The sequence below is a fragment of the Arachis hypogaea genome, chromosome 12 (genome assembly GCF_003086295.3).
Source record: "Arachis hypogaea cultivar Tifrunner chromosome 12, arahy.Tifrunner.gnm2.J5K5, whole genome shotgun sequence".
NCBI classification, from domain to species: domain Eukaryota; kingdom Viridiplantae; phylum Streptophyta; class Magnoliopsida; order Fabales; family Fabaceae; genus Arachis; species Arachis hypogaea.
In genome coordinates this window covers 18,211,918-18,220,333 of record NC_092047.1, presented here as the reverse complement: position 1 = coordinate 18,220,333, position 8,416 = coordinate 18,211,918, and the positions used below count along the sequence as shown (strand labels likewise).

The following is an 8,416-nucleotide window of genomic DNA, read 5'->3' as shown; positions in this document are numbered from 1 at the left end:
ACAATGTTTACATAGAAATATAGAATTTAAAATATTGAAAAATTCTAAATACATCAAATCTATGATCCACAATCTAAACTAAAACATGGTAAAAATAATTCATGAACAACATAACTACATAACTCTGCTAATTTCACTCTTCATCTTCTTTCCTATGCCATGTATCTTCTGTATGTGGTAGAGTTTCATGTAGAGCACCTCAGCCTTGGTTCATCTTTCAATTTCAGCATCTTCACCTAACAAAACAATATTCTAGATTAAGAATTCTGGTGTCATAGCTTGCCTCAGATTTCATTCATGCTTCTTGTTTGCTTCACTTGGTGGTTGATGTTAATTCTCACTTATTTTTTATAATATTGATAAGCATATTGAATGTGAAAGTTTTACAATTCGGTGAATTCATAGTTTCCATACTAATATATAGTGATTGGACTTAAATCAAAGGAGAAAATAAAATCAAGTGCAAGCCACTCTCTTGATGAACAATTACCTATTAGGTTAAACAATATAACAATATATATTAACATAATAGTAAAACTAATATTCTAAATACTATAAAAATAATGAAAAGTATATTAAATATTTGAAAACGATATAAAAATAAACTGAAAGCCAATAGACAACCAGTGGTTCAACTAATAAATAGATAATGGAAGGTTAAAAAGCTTTCCTAAAAAAGGGTACAGCTTGGTAATATTTTCAAGTGACTGAGTTTTTATAAAGATACTAGACAAAAAAAGCTAGGCTATTAATTCCAGTGAAATGACGAACATACATTAACATGTTACATAATTATAAGCATGCCTTCAAGAGAGAGCAGAGCAAAAAAGCATAAAAAGGACAGAATAAGTAGCTTCATTTGACAATTTTTTTAACTATCTCCATCTTTTCTTGTTATATACCAGTGCTTATAGAATTAAGCTTTCCGGTTGAGTATTTTTCACTGGCAAGGTGTACGTCAAAGTCTGTTTGCCCTAGACATTAAGTTATACCATTCTATTTATTCGAGTCAAGTCTTTCAGCAGCTTCATAGCTCTCATCTTTTCCTTTGTTTTCATGTTCTTCATCCTGGTTATTTAACCAAAGCATGGTGTCACTTTGTACGAATAAAGCAACAATCTTATATCAATATTGAAAAACACATAAATGAACAACTGAGATGAGCAGGAAAAACACAGGCAAGCTGCTCAATTGTCTCTTGTACTAAATATTAGATGTATTCATTATTCAAATTTAATTTCCAAATATAGTTAGCATACTGAGAAGTTCACACATATCTACTTTTCATCATCTATTATGTCAAAATTATCCTTTTTATATACCTGAAGAAGGATTGATTCATTCAGATCTTCCACTGAATCAACTTAACTATCTGAGTTTATTTCAGCCTCTGCTCCACCTTCAATGAACTGCACATAAATTTGAAGAGCATTAAGGAACAATCAAAAGCATGTCAAATTGACACTCATGCATATAAATAAATTAAATTGAACTAATCAATAAAATTTCAAATATAATTAAATACCTCAAAAACATAATTAAATAGAAAAATAATTCTAAACTATTCACAATAATGCATAACATATAAAAAAATATATATACAGGCTGGAGCAAATACTCACATATCAATAAATGGTTTGCTAAGGTCCCTATTAAGATTCCCTGAGGCATGGATTAATAGATTAATGCATTGGACGTAGTATCAACTATTCATATTCATAATCAGTAGTATATATTGGCACATAGGACATATCTAGAATGTTTCTTTCTTTTTGGAGATTAGAAAATTGCAAACAAAACCTTCAACTTATCAAAAACAATCAAATGCTCCAAAAAAAAATATAGTTTAGTGTCTTGGGTAGTTTTAGCATCAACTGCTATAACTCTTACCTTCTAAGAACTAAAATGGTGATCACCAGCTGTGAATGAAGGACACAGATGATTGTTCTATGAGAATGAGACTAATAGCAGGACACAAACTCATGATGACAAAAATGAATGTTATATAGATTAAGAGCTAGATCATTTTCCAATAAAAAGAACCAAGAAATGCAGAGTACAAAACCATAGTCTTGTTTTCTTGTATCAAATCAAGTACCTTTACAAAGTTTTTAGTCCATACTTAAGACCCTTGGAACTTTAATATACAGCTCCTCATAGCTTGGAACCGCACCAATCATCGCATCCCTGTAAACCAACACATTTGAATCAACCGTTTTTCAACTATGTCCAATTGAAACATAATGATTAATGGCTAACTTCTGGTACGCGGAATCGTGATTACACTTTAATTATGTAAAATTCATTGCTCTTTCTTTCCCTGGAAATGGCGCCAAAAACATGATGCCAAGACCATGGTTCACAACTCCGTGTAACTAACCAGCAAGTGCACTGGGTCGTCCAAGTAATACCTTACGTGAGTAAGGGTCGAATCCCACGGAGATTGTTGGTATGAAGCAAGCTATGGTCACCTTGCAAATCTCAGTTAGGCAGATATAAATTGATAATGGTGTTTTCGAATAATAATTAATAGAATAGGGATAGAAATACTTATGTAATTCATTGGTGAGAATTTCAGATAAGCGAATGGAGATGCTTTCGTTCCTCTGAACCTCTGCTTTCCTGCTATCTTCATCCAATCAGTCTTACTTCTTTCCATGGCTGGCTTTATGTGATACATCACCACTGTCAATGGCTACTTTCGGTCATCTCTCGGGAAAATGATCCAATGCCCTGTCACGGCACGGCTAATCGTCTGGAGGCATCACCCTTGTTAATGGCTTCATCTTATCCTCTCAGTGAAAATGGTCAACGCACCCTGTCACGGCACGGCTATTCATCTGTCGGTTCTCGATCATGCTGGAATAGGATTTACTATCCTTTTGCGTCTGTCACTAACGCCCTGCAATCGCGAGTTAGGAGCTCGTCACAGTCATTCATTCATTGAATCCTACTCGGAATACCACAGACAAGGTTTAGACTTTCCGGATTCTCTTGAATGCCGCCATCATTCTAGCTTACACCACGAAGATTCTGGTTAGGAGATCTAAGAGATACTCATTCAGTCGAAGGTAGAACGGAAGTGGTTGTCAGGCACGCGTTCATAGGGAATGATGATGATTGTCACGTTCATCACATTCAGATTGAAGTACGAATAAATATCTTAGAAGCGAAACAAGATGAATTGAATAGAAAACAGTAGTACTTTGCATTAATCTTTGAGGAACAGCAGAGCTCCACACCTTAATCTATGGAGTGCAGAAACTCTACCGTTGAAAATACATAAGTGAAAGGTCCAGGCATGGCCGAGATGGCCAGCCCCCTAAAACGTGATCAATAGTCTCCTAAGATGAACAATGGATTAAAACTGAGACCAAAGATTCTCTAATACAATAGTAAAAGGTCCTATTTATAATAAACTAGCTACTAGGGTTTACATGAGTAAGTAATTGATGCATAAATTCACTTCCGGGGCCCACTTGGTGTGTGCTTCGGCTGAGCTTTAACTTTCCACGTGCAGAGGCTATTTGTGGAGTTGAACGCCAGCTTTTGTGCCAGTTTGGGCGTTGAACTCCACTTTGCAGCTTGTTTCTGGCGCTGGACGCCAGAATTAGGCAGAGAGCTGGCGTTGAACGCCAGTTTGCGTCATCTAAACTTGGGCAAAGTATGGACTATTATACATTGCTAGAAAGCCCTGGATGTCTACTTTCCAACGCAATTAGAAGCGTGCCATTTCGAGTTCTGTAGCTCCAGAAAATCCACTTTGAGTGCAGGGAGGTCAGAATCCAACAGCATCAGCAGTCCTTCTTCAACCTCTGAATTTGATTTCTGCTCAAGTCCCTCAATTTCAGCCAGAAAATACCTGAAATCACAGAAAAACACACAAACTCATAGTAAAGTCCAGAAATGTGAATTTAACATAAAAACTAATGAAAACATCCCTAAAAGTAACTAGATCCTACTAAAAACATACTGAAAACAATGTCAAAAAGCGTATAAATTATCCGCTCATCACAACACTAAACTTAAATTGTTGCTTGTCCCCAAGCAACTGAAAATCAAATAGGATAAAAAGAAGAGAATATACTATAAATTCCAAACTATCAATGAAACATAGCTCCAATCAGATGAGTGGGACTTATAGCTTTTTGCCTCTTGAATAGTTTTGGCATCTCACTCTATCCACTGAGGTTCAGAATGATTGGCATCTATAGGAACTCAGAGTTCAGATAGTGTTATTGATTCTCCTAGTTCAGTATGATGATTCTTGAACACATCTTCTTTATGAGTCTTGGCCGTGGCCCTAAGCACTTTGTTTTTCAGTATTACCACCGGATACATAAATGCCACAGACACATAATTGGGTGAACCTTTTCAGATTGTGACTCAGCTTTGCTAAAGTCCCCAATTAGAGGTGTCCAGGGTTCTTAAGCACACTCTTCTTTTGCTTTGGACCTTGACTTTAACCGCTCAGTCTCAAGTTTTCACTTGACACCTACACGCCACAAGCATATGGTTAGGGACAGCTTGGTTTAGCCGCTTAGACCAAGATGTTATTCCTTTAGGCCCTCCTATCCACTGATGCTCAAAGCCTTGGGATCCTTTTTATTTGCCCTTGCCTTTTGGTTTTAAGGGTTATTGGCTTTTTGCTCTTGCCTCTTGGTTTTAAGAGCTTTTGGCTTTTTCTGCTTGCTTTTTCTTTCTATTTTTTTTTCGCCTATTTTTTTTTCTTCAAGCTTTGTTCTTTGCTGCTTTTTCTTGCTTCAAGAATCATTTTTATGATTTTTTAGATTATCAAATAACATGTCTCCTAGTCATCATTCTTTCAAGAGCCAACATATTTAACATTCTTAAACAACAACTTCAAAAGACATATGCACTGTTCAGGCATTCATTCAGAAAACAAGAAGCATTGTCACCACATCAATATAATTAAGCTAAGTTCAAGGATAAATTCGAAACTCATGTACTTCTTGTTCTTTTGAATTAAAACATTTTTCATTTAAGAGAGGTGATGGATTCATAGGACATTTATAACTTTAAGACATAGTTACTAACTACTAATGATCATGTAATGAAGACACAAACACAGATAAGCACATAACATAGAAAACGAAAAACAGAAGAAATAAGAACAAGGAATGAATCCACCTTAGTGATGGTGGCGTTTCCTTCTTGAGGAACCAATGATGTCCTTGAGCTCTTCTATGTTTCTTCCTTGTCTTTGTTGCTCCTCCTTCATTGCTTTTAGATCTTCTCTGATTTCATGAAGGATGATGGCGTGCTCTTGATGTTTCACCCTTAGTTGCTTCCAATAATTGTGTGGAAGAAAATGTATCCCCTGAGGTATCTCAGGGATCTCTTGATTTGCAGTCAAATATTCTACCACTGAGCTATAGACCCTTGATGGAAGCTTTTGTCTTCCCTTTCCTCTTTCTAGAGGTTTCTCTGGCCTTAGGTGCCATCAATGGTTATGGAAAAAACAAAAAATCTATGCTTTTACCTCACCAAACTTAGAATGTTGCTCGCCCTCGAGCAAAAGAAGAAAGAATAGAAGAAGAAGATATGGAGGAGATGGATGGGAGTGTATATTCGGCCATATGGGTGGGATTGGGTGGGAGATAGATGTTGAATTTTGAAGGTGGTGGGTGTATGGATGTGAGTGGTAAATGGAAAACAGAAGGGATGATCATGAATGGAAAGAGAGATGATGAGGTAGGTGGGGATCTTGTGGGGTCCACAGATCCTAAGATGATCCTGTGGGGTCCACAGATCCTGAGATGATCCTGTGGGGTCCACAGATCCTGAGGTGTCAAGGCATTTACATCCCTGCACCAATTTAGGCATGTAAAATGCCCTTGCACACAACTCTGGGCATTCAGCGCCAGGTTGGTGCCCATTTTTGGCGTTCAACGCCCATTTGTTGCCATTTCTGGCATTGAACGCCAGAACCATGCTTGTTCTGGGCGTTCAGCGCCAGGATGCTGCCCATTTTGGGCGTTCAGCGCCAGAACCATGCTCTGTTCTGGCGTTGAACGCCAGGCAGATGCTTCCTCCAGATTGTGATTTTTCTTCTGCTGTTTTTGATTCCGTTTTCAATTTTTATATTTATTTTGTGACTCCACATGATCATGAACCTATAAAGACATATAACTAAGAAAAATATAGTTAGATAAAAATTGGGTTGCCTCCCAACAAGCGCTTCTTTAATGTCAGTAGCTTGACAGTGGGCTCTCATGGAGCCTCACAGATGTGCAGAGCTTTGTTGAAACTCTCCAACACCAAACTTAGAGTTTGGATATGGGAGTTCAACACCAAACTTAGATTTTGGTTGTGGCCTCCCAACACCAAACTTAGAGTTTGACTGTGGGGGCTCTGGTTGACTCTGTAGTGAGAGAAGCTTTTCATGCTTCCTCTCCATGGGTGCAGAGAGAGATCCTTGAGTTTTAAACACAAGGTTGTCCTCATTCAATTGAAGGATTAATTCTCCTCTGTCCACATCAATCACAGCTCTTGCTGTGACTAGGAAAGGTCTTCCTAGGATGATGGATTCATCCTCTTCCTTTCCAGTATCCAGGACTATGAAATCAGCAGGGATGTAAAGGCCTTCAACCTTTACTAACACGTCCTCTACTTGTCCATAAGCCTGTTTTCTTGAATTGTCTGCCATCTCTAATGAGATTTTAGCAGCTTGCACCCCATAGATTCCCAGTTTCTCTATTACAGAGAGGGGCATGAGGTTTATCCCTGAACCAAGGTCACACAGAGCCTTAAAGATCATGGTGCCTATGGTACAAGGTATTATGAACTTTCCAGGATCCTGTCTCTTCTGAGGCAATGTCAGTTGATCCAGATCACTTAGTTCATTGATGAACAAGGGAGGTTCAACTTCCCAAGTATCAATGCCAAATAATTTGGCATTCAGTTTCATGATTGCACCAAGAAACTTGGCAATTTGTTCTTCTGTAACATCCTCATTCTCTTTAGAAGAGGAATATTCATCAGAGCTCATGAAGGGCATAAGGAGGTTCAATGGAATCTCTATGGTCTCTAGATGAGCCTCAGAGTCCTTTGGTTCCTCAGAGGGAAGCTCCTTATTGGTCACTGGACGTCCCAGGAGGTCTTCCTCCTTGGGATTCACGTCCTCCTCTCCCTCATTGGGTTCGGCCATTTTGCTTATGTTAATGGCCTTGCACTCTCCTTTTGGATTCTCTTCTGTATTGCTTGGGAGAGTACTGGGAGGGATTTCAGTGATCCTTTTACTCAGCTGGCCCACTTGTGCTTCCAAATTTCTAATGGAAGACCTTGTTTCATTCATGAAACTCACAGTGGCCTTGGACAGATCAGAAACTAAGTTTGCCAAATTAGAAGTATTTTGTTCAGAGTTCTCTGTCTGTTGCTGAGTGGATGGTGGAAAAGGTTTATTATTGTTAAACCTGTTTCTTCCACCATTATTAAAGCCTTGTTGAGGCTTTTGATCCTTCCATGAGAAATTGGGGTGATTTCTCCATGATGAGTTATAGGTGTTTCCATAAGGTTCACCTAAGTAATTTACCTCTGCTATTGCAGGGTTCTCAGGATCATAAGCTTCTTCTGCATAAGAAGCCTCTTGAGTACTGTTGGATGCAGCTTGCATTCCATGCAGACTCTGAGAGATCATATTGACTTACTGAGTCAATATTTTATTCTGAGCCAATATGGCATTCAGAGTATCAACTTCAATAACTCTCTTCTTCATAGGCGTCCCATTACTCAAAGGATTCCTTTCAGAAGTGTACATGAACTGGTTATTAGCAACCATATCAATGAGTTCTTGAGCTTCTGCAGGCATTTTATTTAGGTGAATGGATCCACCTGCAGAAGTGTCCAGTGACATCTTTGATAGCTCAGATAAACCATCATAGAATATATCCAGGATGGTCCATTCTGAAAGCATGTCAGAAGGACACTTTTTGGTCAACTGTTTGTATCTTTCCCAAGCTTCATAGAGGGATTCACCTTCTTTCTGTCTGAAGGTTTGAACATCAGCTCTAAGCTTGCTCAGCTTTTGAGGAGGAAAGTACTTGGCTAAGAAAGCCGTGACCAGCTTATCCCAAGAGTTCAGGCTGTCTTTGGGTTGAGAATCCAACCATAATCTAGCTCTGTCTCTTACAGCAAAAGGAAAAAGCATGAGCCTGTAGACTTCAGGATCTACTCCATTAGTCTTAACAGTATCACATATCTGCAAGAATTCAGTTAAGAACTGAAAAGGATCTTCAGATGGAAGTCCATGAAACTTGCAGTTCTGCTGCATCAGAGAAACTAATTGAGGTTTCAGCTCAAAGTTGTTTGCTCCAATGGCAGGAATGGAGATGCTTCTTCCATGTAAATTGGAATTAGGTGCAGTAAAGTCACCAAGCATCTTCCTTACATTATT

General features: G+C 38.3%; 1 long non-coding RNA gene and 1 other non-coding gene across 2 annotated transcripts; one reads left to right on the top strand and one right to left on the bottom strand.

Annotated features, from left to right (window-relative positions):
* Positions 1-1,015: 1,015 nt before the first annotated feature.
* LOC140177294 (uncharacterized) lies at positions 1,016-2,225 on the bottom strand. The gene is made up of 3 exons (XR_011869112.1): positions 2,099-2,225; positions 1,323-1,409; positions 1,016-1,068 (listed from the first exon to the last, which is right to left on the bottom strand). It is a non-coding gene; the product is annotated as an uncharacterized lncRNA (long non-coding RNA).
* Positions 2,226-7,930: 5,705 nt separating this feature from the next.
* On the top strand, positions 7,931-8,038 carry LOC112730912 (small nucleolar RNA R71). The gene has a single exon (XR_003166713.1). It is a non-coding gene; the product is annotated as a small nucleolar RNA R71 (small nucleolar RNA).
* Positions 8,039-8,416: the final 378 nt, after the last annotated feature.